This window comes from Protopterus annectens, chromosome 10.part0 (genome assembly GCF_019279795.1).
Source record: "Protopterus annectens isolate FY-2018-M chromosome 10.part0, PAN1.0, whole genome shotgun sequence".
Classification (NCBI taxonomy): Eukaryota; Metazoa; Chordata; order Ceratodontiformes; family Protopteridae; genus Protopterus; species Protopterus annectens.
In genome coordinates, this window is record NC_056744.1 from 1,109,329,228 (window position 1) to 1,109,354,227 (window position 25,000).

Below are 25,000 nucleotides of genomic sequence, written 5' to 3' on the forward strand. Positions count from 1 at the left end.
AATAAATGTAAAATAAATACTTAAATAAATAAATAAATAAACACATTATACCGATCCTGAACCTTCATCTCCTCTTAAAACACACATAGATGCATGCACATGCATGTTTAGCTAGCCATATCAAATTATTTGATAATATCTGAGCTATTGAGACTGAACAGTGCCAGCAAGCTGTGCCTTAGCTATTAAAGCTGCAATACTCTGTTGGCAACTTAGATGTACGCTTGTTAAGGATAGTTTACAACAGTACTTACCTCCTGGCTTATGTGCCACCTGCCTTTCCACAATCCAAGCTTGCTTCAAAAAATGTGTCATATCTAAAAACAAATAAATAAACAAACAATGAACGCTCATTTAGTACATTTGATTCAAACTTTTCAATGAGTATTTTTATTTTACTTTGACAGTAATTATTCCATCAGCATATATTGTATGACATGGAACATAAAACTTTGTTAAGTATAAAACCAACATCAAAACATCATATGAAAAGAAGAACTGAAATGCTGTGAGAAACAAGTCCCAAGCTATACTAATACAAGTAATTCTCTCACTTAAACTGGGTAAAATTTATTAAATATAGAATGCGTACCTTTAAAGTCAGAAATAAAGAGAGATTAATTGTATCTCTTCTAGCTCTCTCTCTTACTACTACCTACACATTTTTTTCCATCATATTCCATACTAGTTAGCTCATGTTACACTCAGTTCCCATAATCCCATATTATTGTTTTTTAATTTATTTATTAACTTCCAAAGTTCACACAACTTTATCTGTATATTTATTTACTTCATGCTTAGTACCTTGGTTCAGCAATGTATTGACCTTAGTCTTACCATATTCCTGCTTAGTTTCTTGCCATACTACGTGAACATTTCCATATATGTATTGTATTGGATTTCTATCCATTCTATATATTCCTTTATGGATGTTATACAATTACTTCAGAAGTATGTATACTTAAAATCTGATCTGTGTTTATCTTTGTTTTTGCTATTTGTTTACTTAAACTTTTCTTTTTTTGGGAGCTTTTCTCCTCGGGTCTCTGCTGAAAAAGGGCTTCTAAGAACCCAGACAGACTAACCTGGTTAACAAATGTAAAAATAAATAAATAAATAATCCAGACTTGAGAAGAATATCTCAAATAAGCAAGCAATAATGCTCATTAGGCTGGATGTTACAGGGAAATAATGACCAGCAGAGGGTTGTTATTGGGCCTCCCCATGCATGGAAGGTCCATTATTCCCCTGTAGCTCCCACCCTGTCATGCATTATTCTACTTAGATAATGGTCTGTTAAATTGTTTTGTGTCTTTTTAATTAGTAGTACATATATTTTTCTTTTTTTTGTATGTTTGACGTAAAATATTTCCTCAGCCTAATGTTTCAAAGTTGGTGTAAGATATGCAGATGTTGTGGTAGGAAGCATTTTACTTCCAAAATGTAAATTGTGTAAGTACTAAACAAAGTCTACAGCACACACGCACACACACGCACACACACACACACACACACGCACACACACACACACACACACACACACACACACACACACACACACACACACACACACACACACACACACACACAGACACACACAAATGCATACACATAAATAGATGCAAAGGTAGAGAGCGACAGTTATCTCTTGCATATATTGAAACTCAGATGCACATGGGCAGTCAGATAAACATGCTAAGTTACAGATACCTTGTAACTCCTGCTGCTACAGTTACTTGACTTACTTCAGTGTTTCTAATTTGTTTATTTTCTGCACTGATGTTTTAAGATCTGCATTTAGCAAAGGGAAAGAGAATGAACTGGTGCAAGTCTGCCTTTTTTTCACTTTTAATTTACTTCAGTTAAATTTCTTGCACTAACTGTAGCTAAGCCACATTTAGCAAAGGAAAACAGGATGGTGAACATTTTCTTTTCTGACAGTGCTTCACAGTGGTTTAATGTACTCCTGTTGAACTAAGAACTTTTTTTTGCAATCAGTCTTTACTTGCACATTAAAAACCTGTGAGAGAATGCCCATTTTCCACCATGGTATCATTGTGTGTTGTCCTCAGTATTTGAGCTTAGATAAGCTTTTCAACAAATTTACTAAACCTGCTTTTTTCCCAGTCTTAGATGAACTGCTAATTGGAGATCCCTGCCCATGTGCACACTGACAAGTTAAAACAATCATAGGTTGCAAAGCATTGTTATCTCTGGGCTTATTTGCACAATTCACAAGCATATTTCCACTTCCACTGTGGTGCAGCGGCAGCGTTGTTGCCTCACAGCAAGAGGTTCTCCCGTTCGATTCTCAGCTTGGGTTGGGAGTGCCTTCTGTGTGGAGTCTGCATGTCCTCCCCACGGTCGAGTGGGCGTTCAAAAGACATGAGTTGAATGGGCATGCCTTTGTTGAAGGTTGGACATCGGGCTGGCAACTCAACACCATAAAAAAAAAAAACAACTGCCAATCATTAGCGGACCAGAGTTCCGCTGTGGTGACCCCAACCAAAGACAAACAACAACAAGCAAATTTCCAGTTTGTAACATTACAGTTCACAACTAAGAATCTAAATATTCATCTGTACTTCTACAGTAATTGAGTAAGCAAAACTCCCTGTGTTTGCCTGTCTCTGCTTCTGATCTCCTAATTAATAATGATTTCACAGGTAAATAAATAAATAAGCAAATGAGCAGTCAAACATAAAAGTGCACATGGTGAAGAATGTGTAAAGAATGATGTATAAAGGAACAGAATAAAGTACGTGCTTCTGATATAATGTGTGAGGAATACAACACAAGAAGTGAGTTAGGACAACTAGTTAAAGAGCTACTGAAATGTTAGCAACAGATCTAAAACGATAATAAGTAAAGTCCAAATTGAGTTTTACTGCTTTTATACATTTATGTTGATTTTCAAGTTCAGAGACATAAGGAGGTTTTCTCACTGACAAGACACATTTGTAATTAGAAGTACAAACACAAATTTTTCAGATGTGTTTTATAGGTATATGAAAACTGGGTTCATTAGCAAGATTCTTTGTTTCTACTTCTGCAAAGCAATCATAATGTTAAAGCAACCCAAACAAAAATCGCAAACTAACAGACTAAAGAAGTGTAGCTGGCTGTAATGTATTCCAAGCAACAAAGCCAATAAAATGAATGCTTTAATAGTACAAAAACTGCATAAAACACATAAACAGCTTTTCGTATTCCACACTGAATACTTTTTCAAACGCACATTACACTATGGATCAAGCCATTTAAAATATAAACGTAACAGGAAGTGACATCATAGTCTAAATCATCCCATTCAAACTCATTCATACAACCTAATAACTAACAGTGAGACCATGCACCTGAACCAAGCTATAAAGACATGGGGACAACATCATTATTCTTTAAAACAATTCTACTGATGTATATTATTAACCAAAATAGTTAATAAACAAGAGAAATACTAAAAGAGAATTTATACAGATCCTAAGAAATTCATACTATCATTAAAATTGGTATATATATATATATATATATATATATATATATATATATATATATGTAAATATGGAATAAATATATAATATAAATACGTATTAACTGTACTATAAATATACATATATAATTTAACAACCACTGCAACAGTAAACTAAACTGACCCTTAACCAATACAGTGACATCAATTATTTTGGTCACATGCAAAAATTCACACTGTGCTAAAATGAATTAAAATAACTTAAAAGGCATTAAATAACATAACCTAACATTAAATCACCTAGACAAACATTTAATCTTTAAAATGCATTTAAGTGAACTTGCATCTTTAATACCAGGGTGGTGGCATGCATCCAACGTGACCTGCGAAATCAATTCAAGTTCTTCCAATTTCAATTGGGTTAGACCACCCCTTATATCCTCACTAATCTGATCAATAACCTGGAATTTAAATTTATGGTTTGCAGCCGTACTCACATGCTTCACTAAAGCATTCATAGTACTCAGTTTTTTATGGCATATTGGTGTTCATAAATCCTATCCCTCAAACGTCCTTCCGTCTTGCCTTCATAAAATGCTGTGCACATTTGGCATTTTGCTAGGTAAACGACCATCCTGGAATTACAGTTAAATTTTTTATGCAATCTGTACTTAGCTTCACACTGTGAAAATATTGCCTGTATCCACATATTTACAGAAATTGCAATTTTCACATTTGAACATCCCTGTCCTTCTGGTATCTGACAAGAATTTATTTTCCAGGAGGCATTTTAAATCATACCCCTTTCCATGTTACTGTTGGGATGATGTCAAATTTACTGGCCATGTTCAAATCATTAATAATATTTGCCCAGTTTTTCTTCAAAATCTTGAAAACTTCTGAGCTCTCTAGATTAAATGTAGAAATAAAATTTATAGTGTAATTCCTTTCTGCTACTTCCGATGGGATAATTGACTCACTGGTTTCTATACCTTCACTGCAATATAAGGCCACTGTTCTTGGATTAAGGATGGGTTGCCACCTTTTCAAATGGCCAAAGTGGGACATTTTCGGGACACACATCAGATTTTACAGGCCGGCACATACCCATGGTCAGGACAAAGGATAGAACTTAACTCTTTTGCCTAAATAAAAGCTTATTCTTGTAGCAGTTTAGTTGTTTATTCTGTTTCTTGTAACATTTAGGTATTTTAGATACAGAGATAACTATTTTATGCAACTATTACATAAAATATGGGACATAATTTTGTTCTACAATCTCAGGACATTTGCCATTTTTAATATTTTTTGTCAGGACACAACTGCCCAAAGAGGGACTGTCCCTCGCAAAGTGGGACAGGTGGTAACCCTACTGAATAAATCCCAACCTGCCTTTTATTACCAACTTCCTTAATCAGATCCCTCACTAGTTTGTCTGGGTATGCTCTTGCTAAAAACACATTTTCTAATAAAGCACATTCAGTTTCAAAATCTGTGTCCAAGGACACAATACGAGCTGCTCGGACTAACTGTCCTTTTACTACGTAGTGTTTTTGTTGGAACAGGTGGCGACTGGAAAAATGTAAAAATGAATTTGAATATGTACTTTTTCTAAAAATTCTAGCTAAATAACATCTATTTAAATGGCCTTTCCTTAGATTTATGCACAAATAATCTATTACATCTGTATGAAAATTAGCTGTAAACCTAAGGAAATTCGTAGCGTTGATGAAATATTCAATGAATTGTTGTATCTCACATTCCTCTGCTTCTAGGATGATAAAAATATCATCCAAGCAGCGTGTATACATTTTGAGTTTGTCTTTAAAAACATTATTCTCCAGCACAAAACATCTTTCCAATTTTGCCATTACCATGTTGGTGAAACTAGTGTCACATGGTGAGCCCATGGCAACACCCACCCTTTGTAAGTAGAATTGCCCATTAAATATAAAATAATTATATGACAAAACAATGTCTAATAGCTCTACTACTAAAGAGATTTCCAAGGGTGCTGCCCTTTTTAACACCAACATCTCCTGTATCCACTCGATACCTTGGTCGTGTGGAATAGAAGTGTAAAGGTCCTTCACATCTATTGTTAACAGCAAATCTCTTTTGTTATATGACAGATTATTGATTTTTTCCAGGAATGACCACGAGTCTTTACAGACTTGTGTCTCATCTATATGGTATTTATTAACGATTGAATCAATGTACTTAGCACAGGCATATGGAATAGAGCTCCTACCATCAACCAATGGTCTCATAGGTGGGGTCACCAAATCTTTATGGATTTTGGCTAGACCAAACATGACAGGGATTCTTGGATATTTAACTGAAAGATAGTAAAAGATGTTAATATCTATTCTTGCCTCTATAAATAGATAATTTAGGAAGTTTTTAATCCATTGATAATCCCTGTTCAACTAATTTCTTGAAGCCAAATTATACAACTCCATGTTTAACATTTCTGACATCCTTTTAACATAATCTATATTATCCATAAAGATGATCCCCGCACCCTTATCTGGTTTACTAATTCTGACATCTAGTGATCTTAGGAAATTTAATTCATCCTATTCATCTCTCCTGAAGTTACTGTGTTGATCATGGTGCCTATTCATGTTAATGAAAAACCTCAAATCCAATTCACACATACACTCAAACATGTATAATGCTGGATTTAGAAGTGGATTAAATGTACTCGGCACAGGCACTTGTGACTGTAGATTTGCCACATCTAACTGTTCTTCATTAAACAACAGTTTAAAGTTCAAATTTCTGGTATACATTTTAATATCAATGATGGTTTTGGCCAAGTTCATATGATGACTTGGGACAAACGTATATCCCTTTGCTAGAATGTCTGCCAGATCTGGGTTAATGGCCACAGATGAATAATTATAGATTTTAAAATCTCCAGAAGAATTAAGGACAATCTTGGGGCCAGTTACTAACATTTCTGTTTGTTGGATTTCTTGTTCATGTACCTCTGCTGGCCACCATTCACCCGTTTCGGCACTGCCCCCATATTCCTGTTCATCTGAAAATTTGCATGGTGTGGCATACCTGCAGGAGGAACTGCATTGTTATTTTGTACCCCCCAATGCGATTCATGAGCCTATCACTCCTTCTCAGTCCAGCCAAGTCAGCGTTGTCATTCTGACTATTATTGGGGGTAGCTTGGTCCTCATAACTGGACTCAACATCTTTATCAACCCCAGAATGCTCCAAGGTACCTTGATAACCCCTATTAGGAGCCCAAGTTTGTGAAGTGGGGGGACAAGGATATGCTGTACCATTGACATATGCCAGTTTATCAAGTGCTATTTTTTCAGTCTTTGTATTTTTTAGTTTAAGCATATACTGGTCTATACTGGAAAAAATTCTATTATAGTCAGATTGATACCTGTTGAAGTCATCATCAGCTTTGATTTTATTGTCCAAATCGGTGACTTCTTTAAGTAAAATATCTATCCAGTTGTTATAATGCTTCATCATTAACTCTAATAATTCGAAACCTTATTTATCAAATAGTTGGATCAGTTCTGTGTGAAAAAGTGAATAATTCTCAAGGACTGTAGGGTATTGCCACCTTCTAAGCCCTTTTGGAATAATCCGTTGTTGGCTGCACTCTTTAAAATACCCAATTTCTAATTGTAGTTTCTTGACTTTAACCAGTTTGAAATCCAATGCTTTTAAATCATTAGCGATGCAATTAGAATAAATTATGTTACCACCAGCCGGTTCTCCCGTCTGCATATTATGGTTGATAGCAAAAGAAAAACCACCATTTAACCAGTCTGAAAAGGAAAAGACAGGAGCCCCAGTAAGCCCCGAGGTACTGGCAATCTGGCTGATGTTATCGGCATTGCTCCGTGGTTCCAAAGGTACATATTGACCATTAGGGGGAACATTGGTATAATCTGCCACATTGGTAATGTTCCCCATGTTGTCCGACGACTCAGAATGTGGCAAACCAACAAGGTTTTGCACCGGAGTAACCACCGGCTCATTTGTGCCTCGCAAAGTCTGACTACACTGTTCCCACAAGTCCATTTTAGTTGTTAAAGCATCCATCCGTTTAAACAGTTCTTCCAAAATAGTCGAGTTCAATGAATTATCCATAGGAAGTTGTGAATACAAGCTTGGACTACTTGTACTGCCTGCTGCCATACAAACTGAAGGCAACCCAAACAAAAACCGCAAACTAACAGACTAGAGAAGTGTAGCTGGCTGTAATGTAGTCCAAGCAACGAAGCCAATAAAATTAATGCTTTAATAGTACAAATACTGCATAAAGCACATAAATGTTTTTTTGTATTCCACACTGAATACTTTTTAAAATGCACATTACACTATGGATCAAGCCATTTAAAATATAAATGTAACAGGAAGTGACATCAATGTCTAAATCATCCCATTCAAACTCATTCATACAACCCAATAACTAACGGCGAGACCATGCAACTGAACCAAGCTATAAAAACATGGGGACAACATCATTATTCATTAAAACAATTCTATAATTAAGTCTAAAGTCTAAAACAATTCTATAATTAAGTCTAAAATGACAGCCTCTCCATTGTGGGGGGTCTCCTTTATCCTTCAGCCTCTGAATTATCAAAACAAGGGCTCTCAATGTTTCTTATTCAATTAGAATGTGTAAAGACATCATACTGATGTCCTTTTGCAGTCTTGCAGGACAGTAAGGCATCTGTTGCCAAACTTTCATGCACAGTACTTAAAAGGGAGAATGGCTCCCATTAAATAACATCCAGACACTGGACTTAATTTTAGCAAGTAAAAGCCACCTCTTTCTTTCTTGACCAGGTATCACAAAAAATTCAAGTCTCCGGCACCTCAAACAAAATGAAGCCAGTGAGAAGACAGAAGACCAGGGTAAGTCAAGGCTGCAATACCTGTTTACATAATTATTTCTATTTGCTATATATACCATCAGTAGGATGGTGGTATGTTTCACTTGCTTAAGCTTGTCTGTTTCTCAGGTGGCCTGAAAATATAATTGCCCCTCTTTCTGTCTACGCAGATGGCACTCGATTATGATTAAATATGTCTGTCAGACAAAATCTGCTCTTTCAGTCCTTTCCTGGCACTTCTTTAGTGATACTTACAATAATCATACGCAAATTGGTAAATGAGTTCCAAATATCATTCAGGCCCCATAGGCTGACATCCTTCTTTCATCACTCAGCGCTAGCAATCACTTTCAGTGCAAACAATTGCTTCACAGATGATTACTCTGCTAGATCATCTTCAATATTTTTCAGTTCAGGAACTTTGTTAGAAGTCTTTTAAGTGGTTTTAAAGATTTAGAGAGTTGATCCTGTTCACTGACCTCATATTCCCTGGTCCACTGTTGTGTATCATTGCTTACAAATTACTACTTTAAGACAAGACAGAGTCAGCTAGCAGCAACACACTTTCTCAAAGCCAAGCCAGTTTTATCATTGCACTTCCCTGTACCACTTCAAAGGACTATCTCACACTTTGTTTATATTTTTTATCCATTTCTGTATGTCTTCTTTCTTTTTATGAAGATATAGTTTTTTTCACAAATGAACATCAGTGTAGCAGCTCGTGTTATTGCCTCATAGTGGTTGGTTCTGTGGCTTAGTTCCTGGTTTGGGTGCAAAAAGTTTACATGTCTTCCCTATGCAAGTGTGGCTTGTTTTGCCAGGGTTGCCAGGTTTCCTTCCATACTTCAAAGTCATGTCTGGAGATTAATTCAGTGTACATCAAAACTGCTATAAATGTGAGCGTTTATTGTGTGTGTGTGTGTGTGTGTGTGTGTGTGTGTGTGTGTGTGTGTGTGTGTATGCTTGTAAATATGAAGGTGTGTGCATTAACTGCTGACCTATCCAAGAATGATTCTCTGCCTTATTTACTTGCTAACATAGGTTCATTCTCCCTGCAATACTTAATAGTATAAAGTACATAATGTAAAATGAATAAATCAAGAATTTACAAAAGTATTTTTTTTTAGTTTTTCACCTTTAAGAAATATTGGTTTTGGTGTAAATTTCAAGGAAATATTGGTTTTGGTGTAAATTTCAAGATTCTTTCCTATCTTGTTATAAATGCTGACACATTGTGTTGTGCAGTGTCGGCTGCACCAGATTATTTGTTTAAGTGTAGTGTAGCATACCTTTAAGAATTAAAAATTTGGGTAAATTCCTGACTTCTTCTGCTGAGCTCCCCACAATTCATCTTCCTCTAATAAAACACTACCACTGTTGAGCTATGTGTTATCACATGGGTCGTATGACTGTATTTTCTCTGTTGTTCTCCAGTACTTCTCTTACCAACATATTTGCATTTCCTGTCTTAACATGTATTACAATAGTTTGTCTAAAAGCTTAGCTTTTTTTCATATGTGTTGCATTTCTTCAGTTTTGATTGCTTGGCATCATGATTGGGCAGTCATACTTCAGTGTTTTTGAAACTTTAGCATTGTACAATGAAAAATAAGTACTATTCCTAAAATACTCTTTTTGTTATTATTGATACTTTGGTAAACAATACAGCCTAGTGAATTCTGTTTTCTGCATTGTTTGTCTAAGGTCCACAATAGCCCTTCTATCTGTCTTCTAAGTTTACAGAAATGGTTTGTCTAAAACCATATGTGTATGTCTGTGCTACTGGTGGTGGTAGTAACCATGTTTAATTGCTGAAACTATACTTTACTGGATGGGTTCCCTTCTCTTTGGGCATGCTTAGTTATTTTCCCCTTTTGTAGAGAGGTCAAGGCGATGCATTTGCAGTATATACCAGTATCTACAGCATTAAAGATATCATATTTTCCCTTTGGCTTCAGTTGATGGAGACTGACTCGTATCTGTGGAGTTTGTTCCTACTTTTTACATCACGCATAAGGTCATATTGCATTACTTTAGATTTTAAATAAAAATGATCTCAAATTCAACATATGTGTTAGTTTGTCTGTATATAGATTTGTAAGTTTTTGCTTTTTTTACTTGTATGCATAGCGCAATCCACACATTTTTGTATTATAAAAGATTTACACTGTTAAAGCAGGAACTCACAGAACAGGTCCACAGTACATATGAGATGTAGAGAGGATCCTCATAAGAAGAGTTCATGAAATGAATCATGCTAATGACATCCCATGACTTCAGGGGCACTGTGATGTACAGCATCCTGTGCAGGTTGAATAAACTGTACAGTCCAACAGATTATAGACTGCTTATTTTATGCAGACCACCCGCCCGAAAGCAGCAAGGAACAGATTATAGCAGACCGTGTGCTTTGCAGACAGGCTACAGCATGTGATTTTTATGTAATTGAGAAGATTTTGAATCTCATTTTTGTTGGTTCACTCCAAAAAGTGTCCTTGATGAACCCCAAAGGAATACCCGGACTAGAAGGTGACATGCAATGTACAGTATTTTGAAAATGTGTATAAGAAGAACTGAATGAAACATGCACATGTCATCTAAGGAAGCATTATGGAAGGAGTGGCACCTGCATGTGTGATCTAAGAAAGCAGTTTGGAAAGAGTGGCACCCTCATGTGTCATCTAAGGAAGCATTATGGAAGAAACCCATTAATACAGAGACTACTCGGTCAGAATGTGCTACAGGGCATCTCTACAAGAATTTGCCACATTCTTTATAAGGGATCATTACACAGTTTGAAAGCTAGTTAGACAAGCACTCTACAGTAATAATCTTGCCTTTTTTGCCTTTAAGAAATGATACAGATAATCATTAGTACTTAGGTTTTTGGTTTAGCCTGCATAATACCCGAGTAATAACTGAGTATTCATGATATGAAACAATTTTCTTGCATCACAATATTGATAAAAATGCCTCTTGACTAGAGAGGTTAAGGCTTGCCTAAATATATATATATATATATATATATATATATATATATATATATATATATTGGGTAAGAAGGATGGACTCTTATAAAAAACACTATATCTTTTTGTCAGGTAAAAGGAAGACAACAAAAAAAAAAACTTGATGCTCAGCTCTAGCTGATAAATGTTTCTACCCAAGAAATAAAATCTTGAAAGATGAAAACATCAGCTCTGCAGAGGATGTGACTAAGATGTGTATCTGTGTAACTGGATCTCTGATAAGTGTCAGAGAAGAAGGATGCAACTTAGAAAGGCCTTATAGACCTACAGTGTAACCAAAGGCTTGAAATTTGAGCCCTTTAAGTAGACCTTGACTGAACAGGTAATAATACCTGAATCAAAATGTTTGAAAATGTTTTGTAAGCTAAGCATATGTGGAAAGGAAAACTGAGAATGGAAAATGGTTTCCCTTTGTCTCTGCGATTTTTAATAAAACATTTCTGCAATGGCTTGACAATGGATGCTTCCTTGTCTGACATTTTCGAAGATCTAGGAAGTAATGGATGTTGAGGTACAATTCTTATGGAATAAATATTTGGATGAGCCTGCTTAGAAGAAAAAGGCAAAAGATGTTTGTTACAAAGGAAATAGACTGAAAATAGTAGAAGGTTTCCTATGAAAAATCAGAAACCATACTTGTCTACGCTAGGAAGAGGCATCCAAACTCAGTTTTGCCTTGATACTCTGCTTTATGATGAAAATCAGTCAAAAGTTGTTTGGAGTTTAGGAACTTATATCATCAGAGACCTAATTTTCAAACAACATGTGTTCACTGTTGTAAGAAAGTTCTACTATGTTGTGCAACTTATAAACAAAAGAGCTGTGTCTAAATCTAGGGATGACTTCCCCTTTACTCAGCCCTCATTATATCAGTCATTGAGTATAATGTTTCCTTTGGCATGTATCTGTCCAGACATATGCAGCAATTGGAATGCCCACAGAGACACATTACTAAAAGGATACATGTACTGACTCAAAGCCCCATCACAATACTGTGTATCCTATGGACTGGTAAGAGGTGAGCTGTGTTTGGCATGCAAGTTTGGCATATAAGGCATCCTCCAACCAAATAATGATGGGCCTACTGTACAACAACAAGTTAAACAGCATCAGAAATTCTTGGTCTAGCTAGGGATCTAAAGTTCTTCTGTAACATAAACAAAGTGATTTGGATGGACAGATAGATTTCACAGAAGATACTACTGGTCTAGAAAATAAAACAAAGCTCATTCCTGTCATATTCAACCACAACATGGACTTATGGATGAGTTATAGAAAATGTACCCTAGGGCTGCCTCTTGCACTACTAATGGACAGATGCAGTTCCTAAATGCTTTATCATGTAAATGGATTCCCTCAAGTTATCTATGGTATGATCCTAGCTATTCTCAATAAGGGTAGTATATAATTAACAACCATGGGATGGGTAAGGCCAATCTAATGCCAATCAGGATAAATTAATTCAAGCAGCAAAAGGGAAATTGGATAGGCTTAAAATGGCCTGCAAGGGCAGTTAGCCTAGTATTTAGTTATGAGTCTCTAAAGGGATAGAAAGGAATATAACACACTGGGTCTAGGACTATTCACTAAAAACACATTTCACTGAAAGTCAAATGACTGTGCACAAATCACTGAAAGCTCAATTTGCTGAAAACACAATTCACTGAAACACATTTCACTGAAAGCTATATATGGTCTTTTCCCCACTGTAGTGCGACCCTGGAGTTAGTATATATAGTAAGGTGGGGTGTGGGGGTACCACCCCCCACATTGGGTGGTGTGGGGCATGTAGCCCCCCACATAGTTTGGATATATATTATGTTCAGAAAAGAGTAATTTATTGGAATTGCAAGTATCCATGTATATAGTTCAAAATACTTAAAATAGTGCCCCCGACACCCCCTCTTACTATATATACTAACTCCAGGGTCACACTACAGTAGGGAAAAATCCATATATAACTTTCAGTGAACTGTGTTTCAGTGAATTGTGTTTTCAGTGAATTGAGCTTTCAGTGAATTGTGCACAGTCAAATGTGTTTCAGTGAAATGTACTTTCAGTAAACAGTCCTAGACCCAAAACACTATGTAGCTATGTTTTTGGTAATGCATCATCATTCTTGCCTTTCTGAAGCAAAACAAGAGAGAACTTTGGATATTTTGAACTGATGGAAGGTACTGAAGTCACAGACTGATTCAGTCTACTACATGAACATCATTTTCACTTGAAGGGACTGAGACATTACAAAGAAAAAAAAAATCTGCCCAGTATGACAGCTAGACACTTTGACTTTCTAGGAATGTGCACTACAGAAAGTGTCCCATATTTCTTAAAGGACAACTCCCACACCTGAATCCTTCCCTCTGCTGAGTTGTCCAGCTGAGCAGAAATGAGACTGATAATTATTTCTACAGTGCTTGGAAAAAGGACTGCTTCTATCTCTATCTTACTGATAGCAAACTGTGACTCTGCATTGGTCAAAACTCCTTGTGCCGTATGCTCACTGAAATGTCCTCACATCCCAGGCAAAATTATTCCATGGTGACTTTTAGGTTGGGAGATAATGGCATTAAGTTTTAACTGCTAAAATTGTTTGAAATCATCCATCAGTGCGGGTGATATCTACACGCTTGAACATTTTTAATGATGCATCAATTGGACTGAAATTCTGTGACCCTTATAATCTCAATAGCCAGTAGAGCAATCTTGTATGAAATGTAATGGAGGGGACCAGAGAGACTGAGACAGCCATAAGTCAAGCAGCAAAGTATGTCAGGGATCAATTTTGTGAAAGGAGAGCACATGAGGAGTGAATATCCAAGACTTGGCTAAGGGCCAGCGGCGACCATCTTATCTCAGTATATGTCGAAGTGTAACAGGTTTAATGAGCTTTTGTACAATGTACAGTTATTTCATGGGGATTACAAAGCCTGGGGTGCAGCATTCCTATGATGGATGAGTCTATATGCACTGCTAATTGCTAGGAGCCAGATGTCTTTATAAGGAAATGGTCTTGCTCCCTGTAGTGTCATTAAAGGGGTCTAATGCAGAGTTCTGAAATGACAATGACTGGTTTTACATGAAACAGAAATTACTTTTTATTGTTCCCTGATCTTTATGTGCAGGTAAGCATTCAGAAGGTCCAAAGATCACATCTAGTCTTATCTGGATAACACTGGAAAAAAACAGATAAAACAATAATAATGGAAAAGATCTCTTTGGTGATCAATATGTATAGGCCACTTAAGTTCATGACTGCTGCCAAATGTATTTTATACTTAAAAATAATCTGGAATGATTTATAGCTTTAGCTAAAATGTTGGGACCTCCTAGGTTACTCTTTTTTTTCTAGAAAGTAAGTACTTAATCCTATATACTCCTTTGTCAATGTTTTTTTTTTAGGTGGAGGTGAACATCTGGAAAGGAAATAGAATTGTGAAAAAATTATATTTTATTTGATAACATTTGGCAATGAACTCCCTTATTCATATATTATTCCTGAGAGCAAACTGAACTGATGATTCACGTGAACATATGTCCCTGAACACAACCTTCAGGGTGGACTGACCTTGGGATCTGGACTACAGCTGGCTGCTTGTGGCCACCCTGAAAGTTTTGAGGACCAATCTTTTAAATAAGATTCTTTCTGGGTCCAGTGGAGGAAGGTTGCTGAATTCTCTGTAGAAAGTTCTGCTGTAGGTCATGCGGTTTCCTCAGGAAAGTTCAGTTGTGTAAGTTTCACTTACCAATAACAGTAGACATTCAATTAACTCATTGCTGCAATAGCCTCAGCTATATGGGTTACATCCTGCCAAAGATATAATGGTCAGTGAGTCTTCCAAAAGCTTTCACTACCACCCCCGAAAACACACACACACACACACACACACACACACACACACACACACACACACACACACACACACACACACACACATCCAGGCTGCTGTGAGTCAAGCTATCATTGGAGAAAACAGCAGTCTGGGCACTAAAATATATAAGGACTTTCTTGTCTACAGAGAAAAAAGGTGGCTACTGTTCTACCAGGATGATCCAACTGGGTAGACAAGCTGACCCTTTTCAGCAGAGACCCGGGGAGAAAAACACCACAACAAAATAAGTAAACAGTAAAACAAAATAAATTTTAGACAATACTAAACTATAATTTAATGACAGTTTGATAAATGTTTTTTACACATGATATGGAAATTGCAGACAGTATAATAAAAGTGTCATACAGTGTTACATTTTAGAACAAGAAAATGCAAACAGATTCATAACTGGCATATAATGCAATTTGTTACAAAGCATTTTGTTTATGGTAAAAATATTTTTTGTAAATTATGAGGTTGACAACATGTGCAGGATGCACGTTGTAGTACAAGGAGCAGTAGGCCAGAGTGTGGTATATCAGGAGGCATGCAAGAGCCATTTAGTGAGTACAGAGGCTATACAGAGAGGAGAGAGGCCCAGAAAAAGAGGTTGAAAGACAGGCAACAAGGTTATCCCAGGAGAGGTGCAAGAGCATAGCCAAGTACTTTTTAAGTGATTCTTTAAATGCAGTTTGGAAGACTTATTGTTTTCTAATATTCTAAGAGAGAAAGGTATGGAATTGCACATTTTAGAGAGAGAGAGAGAGAGAGAGAGAGAGAGAGAGAGAGAGAGAGATAAGTAAAAGGAGTCTCCAACATTACTGTTTGGCTTAGTTACAGTTAATAAAATCTTATCAGAAAAGTGTAGCAATCACTTGGGACTCTAGTGTTGGAGAATATTGTTTAGACTTCTGCATTTGTCTCAGTCATATATGAGCTTATATGTCTTGACACTCTGCGAGCTGGTTAAATAGTGCCTTTATTCCAACCATCAAAGTCACTTTAGTGTGAGCCATTGATGTATCCTCTAATCATGGTTGGCAGTAAATTTTGCAGTTTTGTTACAGCACTGGTCAAGTAAGGAGAGCTGTCTATATTGTAAATTGATGAGTATTTGGCTGTGTATAGGAGAGCAGGGATGACAGGTCATGAGGGAATGCTTATCCTAGCCTGCTCTGTTAGGGAGGCTTTGGCTCTATAGAGGGCTCTCAATTTTTGATTATTTTTCATTACAGCATGTGTTATTAGTAGTGAAATTTTAGGTTTTCATCACTCGTAACTTCTATTAGTTTGGCATGGGATACCATTTCTAGCCTGGCAGTGTTTGATGATAGAATCAGACTCACAATATCAGACTGGATTAGATTTTATATTAAAGTGATTTTTATTGCACCTTTTGTTTTGTGAGTCCGGTTCTTCTTCAAGTGATTCAAGTGGTTTGTTGGATTTTACTGTGATTCACATTTGCGCATTTACCTGTTTTTTCTTTGTGCATTGCTTGATGATAGAAATGAGAAGGAATTTTTTTTTGATGAGGTAGTTGCTTAAGGAAGCATATGATACATTTGTATTTCTGGGGTTTAGAAGGAGCAGTGAGTCAGGTAGCCGTGCCTCCTGGGTGTATGCAGTTTAATGGTTTTGGCAGAGCAGGTGACTGCGCAATTATCTGCAAATTGGACAATGGTTGCTTGTTTGGTTGCTAAATGCAGGTCATTAATAAATATGCTGAAAAGTAGTGGACCTAATATAGATCCTTCAGGAACTCTCATAGTTACCGGGGAAAAGGAAAATATGTTGATTTGCTACTTTACAGCATGTTGTCTATTTGAGAAGTAACAGTTAAACCAGGATAATGGGAGTTTATTAAGCCTAGAGAAGAAATCTTTAGTATGACACAGTGTCAAAGGCTTTGGACAATTCAAGGAATATGGAAGAGACAATGTAATGTGCTTCCACTTTGACGTCTTGCAGTAACAAAGCTTATCAGTGTTGTGTTGTGGGCAGAAATCATGCTGTATCGAGGAAAATAGTGAGTGTTCAGTGAAGTCGGTAAGAACTTGGGATTGTATAAACTTTTCAAGTATTTTAGGCAGCGGAGATAGGATGGCTATGGGCCTGTATTTGTATAGGTTTGTGGAGCTTCTACTCATATGTAGGGGAAATATGTTGGATTTGTTTCCACAGAGTGGGAGCATAGCTTTCCTTGATAGAATGTTTTATTTAGATGAACACAGGATATGCCAGAGCTTCTGCAGCTATTTTGATGCATTCTGCTGGTAAGTTGTCTGTGTCAAGTTTGGTGGGTTTCAAAGTTTTAAGTAGGTTTTTGATAGTGGGTTTTGGGATGGGTTGACGTTTGACAGCTTGGGATTGATTTGTGGGATCTGGAGGTGTTATACTAGCTGTACAAGACTGTCAGTTTAAGAGAAGCAAAAGAATATATAAAGTTTGAGTTAAATTGGTTAGCAATAGAGTTTCCTGATGCATCTGTGTTAGGGCTAGTTAAGTCGTGTGGACTGGATGCAGGAGTTAATCGATGATGGACCAAAATATCTCTGGGTTGTTCTGATTTGCTGTTTGTAATTTTATATAGTAGTGTTTTTGTTGCTTCAGAGTATAGATTTAATAGTATTTATATGATGACTGTATTCTGCTTCTTGGCATCAGTATTGGATTTTTCCAGGTCCTCCATGAGCTTTATGAGCTGTTTAGTTTGCTTTGTTAGCCAGGAAACCAGATTTGAGCTAATTCTTTTGGTCCTTATGCATGCTGCCTCATTTAGTAGTTTTAGAACTGTTACATTTATTTATTTTATTAATTTATTTTATCGCATTTGTTTACCGGGAAAGTCCACTGGTCCTAAAAGAGCCCATTTTCATTTGAGGCCCGGGGAGAAAAGCTCCGACGAGAACACAGATACATAAAAAAATTAAACATTAATAGGTACAGAAGTATAAACGGTGTTACACATAGTGATTACAGTAAGATATGTAGAATATATCCATAAAATGAGGAATCTAATTGGTTTGATTACAATAATATATACTGAATACATACATAAAAGCAGGAATCTAGTTGGTTTGATTACAATAATATATACAGACTATATACATAAGAGCAGGAATTTAGTTACTTACCAGATGAATTCAATCATAGAGGTATAAACACAGATATATTAATCAGCATTATTGTACCAGTATCAACATGTGATGAAAAATAATAAATATGGAGAAAGTATCATCAGTTACTAGAAGCAAAAAGCATAAGGGTTCCGTTATCATATATGGAGAAGGAAGAGGTTAGATTATAGAGCAAGAACATAGCCAGGAAGAGGTGAGATGATTTTACAGTATTTATTTTTATTTTATTTATTTTATACTTGATTACTGGGTTGGTCTGACTGGGCAATCAGGTGCCCATTTTCAGCAGAGACCCTGGGAGAAAAGCTCCACATATATGACAATCATTAAAAATACAAAAGCTCTACATATATGATAAAAATACAAAAGTCAGAGATGAGTACAAATTAATAGAGCAAAGAATAATATATCATAGTATAGTATGATGAGAAATTGCTGAAGTGTACAATATATAGTATACAGTAGTAAAGCAAAAAATATAATGTATTTGAGTAAGAAAGTGCAGTGGTATATACAGTTATACACATACATTTAAAAATACAATTCGCTATGATATATATATATATATTTTTTATGTGTTTGACCTTTGAGTTGTGCCAGAGGAAGAATTATCTGAATGGTGGTAGTAGGGCTAGCCATGGTCAGTACAGGTACATTGCCAGATGAGATTGAGGTGGGCTTTTAACTGGATTTTAAAGATGGGACAGTATTTGTTTGAAGGGGTCTATATTAGAACATCAAAGTTTCAAAACTTCAAATGTTCTAATATCGACCCCTATTCAGCGAAAGCTGAAAATATCGAAGCAACAGAAAACCACATTTTTTCCTAGGGAAAGAATTTGGTTGTCCATTTCTGTTGCTTCAGTATTTTCAGCGCTGTGGTGGAAAGTTACGGGTCGGGTTCAGGTAAGTGTGAGATTGAGTGCAGGTTAGGTTAGTTAGGGTTAGGGTGCGGGTTAGGTATGTGTGCAATTGTGTGGACGTGAGGGTTAGGGCAGGGTAGGTGAGTTAGGGTTAGGGCGTGGGTGAGGTGAGTGTGCGATAGTGATGGACCTTAGGGTTAGGGTTTGGGTTAAGGTAAGTGGATAGTTAGTGGTGTGTGTATAGTTTAGTGTATGGTTAGGTGTAAGATTTTAGGTGTATGTGTGTGGATTGCTGTTTGTTTGGTGTGCTTGTGTTGTGTGTATAAGTTTTGGAACAGCAAATGTTTTCCCTAGGAAAAAAAATTGCTGTTCTGTATGTTCAATGTTTTCAGCTTTAGCTGAAAAGGGGTCGATATTAGAACATTTGAAGTTTTGAAACTTCGATGTTCTAATATAGACCCGTTTGAAGGTGGTGGTGCAGCCTTTGTTTCTTACAGAAGGTGGACGTGAGTTCCATAGTTTGCTGATTGTGAAGGAGTAGAGGAGTTGACCAGCAGGAAAGGTGGGCTTATCTACTTTTAGAAGTAGATGATTTTCAGATCTTAGTTGCCTGCTGGGTTGGCATTTGGCAAGTAGAGTTGAGAGAGCAGGACAGTCTGTGCGTCTGTAGATTATTTTGTGCGCTGTAGTTAGTTTAATAAAAGATAAGTGCTTTCTCGTTCTAAAATGAATGCTTCATCAGATCTAAAAAACTTTGCCCAAACAACAGGTTTAGTTATATGGATTTAACCAATCACATTGTAAAATCAAACTATAGAACAATTACACAATTAACAAATCAATTTACATCCCTGTAATGCAGATTTTAAAGGGACAGATCCATTCAATCTTGAATTCCTATCTGCTTGCAGCTTTAAGATTCATAATAATTCAGCATGTTCTGCACGTCCCACAATGTCACCTCCCCTGCTATTGGAATATATTTTTTGCATGATTTTAAAACAAGATGTATGGCCTAAATGTTCTAAGACATGTCTAGCTAAGGCATTCTTAATATCTCCTCTTCTAATGTCATACCAATGTCTCATAACCCTAGCTTTGAAATTTTTGTTTGTCTTTCCTACATAAAAACTTGTGCAGGAATTACAAGTAGCTAGGTATATGACATTTTCAGTGCAACAATCAAAGTATTTATAAGGTGTGAAGGTAAAGTTTAGCCTAGGATGCTTAAAAGTATGTTCCTTAGAGATGCCTCTACATATACTACAAGTACATCAAGCATAAGTAACAACCCTCATAGACAACATATTAGCTCTTTGTTCAATATTATAAATCCCCCCACATAACTATCTATTTAAATTCAGGGCATTCCTGCAATAGAAACTGGGGGATTCACCCACACTGGATATGGTTTTTCTCATCCACAGTTAGAAATTTCCATTTTCTTCATATAATATCACAAACAAAGTGTATATCATTAGTGTATTTCAAACCAAACCTTAACTTGGTAGTGTATTTACAATCTTTTTGATGGGTTACAGAGGATTTCTGTGTTAAATAGGGCTTATAAGCACTGTTTCTACCATCATCAACCAACTTCATTTTTATATCTAACTTGTTTTTATTGTAGCCCGTTTGCAAGACGTTGCCAGCCATATCTTCTATGGCAGATTTAAAATTAGCATCTGAAGTGGAGAGGATAAATGCAGAGCAGGACAGGGTGGATGAGAATTAGTGGTAGGGTGGGGTAGCAAAGTGAGCCCGGGAGTTAGTGAAGATGAATGGAGAGAGATTCCCCTTCCCCTAGATGGTGAACTGCTGAAAATAATCAATGCAGCCCAGCTGGAAGGAGAAAGTACCAATGGAAATGCTGCGGTCTAAGACAATAGAGCAACAGAGCAATAATAGTGGATGAAGCTCTTTGTTTTGGGCTGCCAAAATGTTTATAAATCATTTACATAAAAATATAGCCCTCAGACTGATGTTCCTACTGCAAACTTCACTGTTTAACACAAATTATAGATGTAGTTACTTGCAGGAACACTTCTACAGAAAAATAAAAAAAACTTTTTTTTTTACCTTACAGAGTTTGGAGAATGCACTGAGTTGATGGCAACTCAGGCACAAATGTTGTGTCAGAGCTGAGCTGAAAGGGTTAAACAAATATCTGTGGCAAAGAGAAATAAATTTAAGGAAGAAAGACTGAAGGTGAGTTCCTTGAAGACATGCAGTGCAACTGAAGTAAGACAGGCGAGGCAAATAACGGGAGTACAAAGTCTAGTAAAAGTGAAGAAAATATGGCAAACTCACTGTGCAGCCTAAAACACATGCAGAAAGGACTCGATACCCAGCAATTATTTAATATTCACAAGAGCAGGAGTGTCAATGCAGGATGCTGTGAAAGACTGCATTTAATGTTCATTCTCAAACACTCGCTACCAGCCATTTCCTCTACAAAGTAAAGCAAACTGTCTAAAATGTCTTACTGAAAGCACAGCACCTGAATTAAATAGCTTAATATCCTCACTGACAGGGTGGAGGACACAATCCCCTTCCACAAACGGTTCATTTGCCATTCTGTGCAGACGTAAGCATTTCTGGCTTGGGGGATTCCATCCTCATAGGACAGCCCCTGTGGGGGTGTGAAATATGGATTACTTTCCTATGAGCATGGTTTCAGGGTATTCCCATATTTGATTTATGACATTATGAAATATACCCACTGAGGCTGGAGTCACCCAAGAGAAATAAAAGCCAGTGTGCCGAACAGTCACAGCCCTTAAGGCTAAACAACACACCTGATACACTTGTAATAGGTGACTATCGTCAGGCACACTGACGTCCCGCTCACCAGGCTGAACAAGGAGAAGGTCACGGTGATCTGCCTGTCGGGCGCTAGGATCCGCCACATAACACACGCACTCAGGTCACTCCAAGGCAAGTACAAATATGACTCAGTCATTGTCCATGCTGGTATGAATGACCTGAGACGTACCTCCCTGGACTACATGAAAAGAGACATAGAGGAGCTCTCTGAGCATGTAGCCCAGGCCGGTATGACCCTGACCTTGAGTAGCATCTTACCCTCACCAAGAATGATTCCACAATATGAAGACAAGATGATCAATTTCAACAATTGGCTTAAGTATTGGTGTCATTCAAAGGGGATCCAATGCCTGTCAGCCTGGGATAACATGCTCGACAAGCCACGATGCTTCGCTAGGGACGGCTTGCACCTGTCACCCCTGGGCTTTCAGATATTGGCAAAGGCTCTTGCTACCCCCATAGTGCCTTTTTAGGCAAGGCTCAAAAGACAAACCCACCTCCATAGGTATCACAAGGGATACGAAACTAAGAGTAATGCTACTCAATGCCAGAAGTCTAAACCTCAAGATGCACACACTCGAAACTCTCCTTAGCATGGAGGACATCGATATCTGTGCAGTAACAGAAACCTGGTTCAAGGCTCCCGAGAGCATCCCAGCACCACCAGGTTATACCTCATACCATGCTTTTCGGCCCCAAAACTTGGACCGAACCACAAAAGGAGGGGGAGTATCAATATTCGTCAAAGATACCCACACCTCCAGGTTGGTGGCACAGCATGAAGCATCAGAGACTATCCATGTGCAACTAACAGTGGGTAAAACTGCCTTCTAGTTTATAGCCTGCTACAAACCACCATCCCAAACCCAGGAACCCCACTCGGCCTTCCTGAGAACACTGGAAAATATGAAGGTCTCTCCAAACACCATTATATTGGGTGACTTCAACTACCCAAACATAGACTGGGAGCATTACTCTAGCTCCAACACCCTATCCCAAAGGTTCCTAGAATTTATAAACTCAAATGCTATGGAACAACTTGTTGCCACTCCCACAAGAGGGGAAAACATACTGGACCTGATCATCACCAACATGGGGACTCTATGCTCCAGACCAGAAATGTATCCCTCACTGGTAAGATCAGACCATAAACTAATCTCACTGGATATTCACATCCCGACCCCACCCCCTGCCCAGAAAACCACAGTGAAAAACTTCTCTAAAGCAAATTTCACACTCCTCAAAACCAAGGTGGAATCCTTCAAAGCCCCCGGGCCTGTGGAAAATACAGCCCAGACCGCAGAATCCTTTATAAACGCATTCTATGAACACCTTCAGGAATGCATGGATCATGCAATCAATCCCAAATAAAACCAAGACCCAATCCTCCAAAGGCAGACGTCCTGTCTGGTGGACCCCGGCCATAAACAAACTATACAATAGAAGGAGGAAGCTACTACATGACAGAGAAAAATCCCAAAAAGGGAAGGCATCTCTGATCAGTATTAGCAAAAAACTACAGGCACTCATAAAATTGTCTAAGGCCAGCTTCGAGAGAAAAATTGCACAGGACACTAAGGATAATCACAAGGCTTTCTTTAGTTATGTTAGGAACCTGGGTGGGAATTCCCAGATATGCTCAGAATTAGTCCAAAACGACAAAAAATACAGCGAACCCACAGACATTGCCAACATCCTAGCTGACAGGTTCAGCGCAAACTCCCCCCCCCCCACCAAAAGGGCGAATATCTATCCCAGCAGAGTGCTGCCCCCTGACATCTCAGATTCTTAGGTAAGAGCCGCCCTCTCCAAAGCAAAAAACACAGCATCAATGGGACCAGACGGTGTCCTGGGCTGTATCCTAAATGAACTCTAAGAAGAGCTAAACCCAAACATAAAACTACTGTTCAATCTCAGCCTTACTACAGGATCTCAGCCTTACTACAGGATATGTACCCAAAGAGTGGCGTACAGCAACAGTGGTCCCTCTCCACAAAGGTGGTGCCTCAACGGATCCTGGAAACTATCGCCCCATAAGCCTGACTAGCTTGGTCTGCAAAGCTATGGAAAGGATCATCATGGACCTCATAAATAAAGATGTTGGGGACCTACAGACACTGGATCCTACCCAGTTCGGCTTTGTTAAGGGCAGATCCTGCCTCTTAAACCTGGTCGATTTCTTTGAAACAGTCACCAAGGCCATTGACGAGGGGAAGGTGGTCCACACAGCCTACCTGGACCTCGCAAAAGTCTTCGATACAATACCCCACTCGGGCATTATAGATAAACTCAGCAGCTTAAATATAAACCTCTATGTCACTAGATGGGTTGCAAACTGGCTCAAGGACAGAACCCACATGGTTAGAATTGCTGGAGCCATGTCAGACTCCAAACCAGTTACAAGTGACATCCCACAAGGCTCAGTCCTGGGACCTCTCTTGTTCAGGATATATTTCTCGGAGGTACAGGCAAACACGGAGGAACTGTGGCTGACCAAGTTCGCAGATGACTGCAAACTGGGCGCCATAATCGACTCTCCAGCCGACACAAGCATCCTCCAAAAGGGCCTCATAGAAACAGACAACTGGTGCCAGAGCCATGGCCTCAAGCTAAACGCCAAAAAGTGTATAGTCATCCCCTTTGGCAAAAACAAAGTGCCCACAAATTACCACATAGGTGGTAATCCATTAAGTACAGAAGAAGTAATTAGGGACCTGGGGACCCAAGTTGATAGCAATCTCTCATTTGACAACCACGTGGCCAAAGTGGTTAGAAAAACATTTTATATAGCCCACCTAATCATGAAGGGATTCACATCTAGATCAGGGGAGGTCATCGTGCCTCTTTACTCATCCCTCATCAGGCCCATAATTGAGTACAATGCCCCTTTTGGGATATACCTTACCAGACACCTGCAG

General features: G+C 37.9%; 1 protein-coding gene across 3 annotated transcripts in view; it reads right to left on the reverse strand.

Moving 5' to 3' along the window:
- LOC122813499 (leucine-rich repeat-containing protein 7-like) overlaps nt 1-25,000 on the reverse strand; it is a 2,638,896-nt gene that overhangs the window by 1,815,416 nt on the left and 798,480 nt on the right. For all 3 annotated transcript variants that reach the window (XM_044085845.1, XM_044085843.1, XM_044085844.1), the window contains one exon: nt 255-317. The gene's annotated coding sequence lies outside the window, so the exon portion shown is untranslated. The remainder of the gene's footprint in view (nt 1-254; nt 318-25,000) is intronic.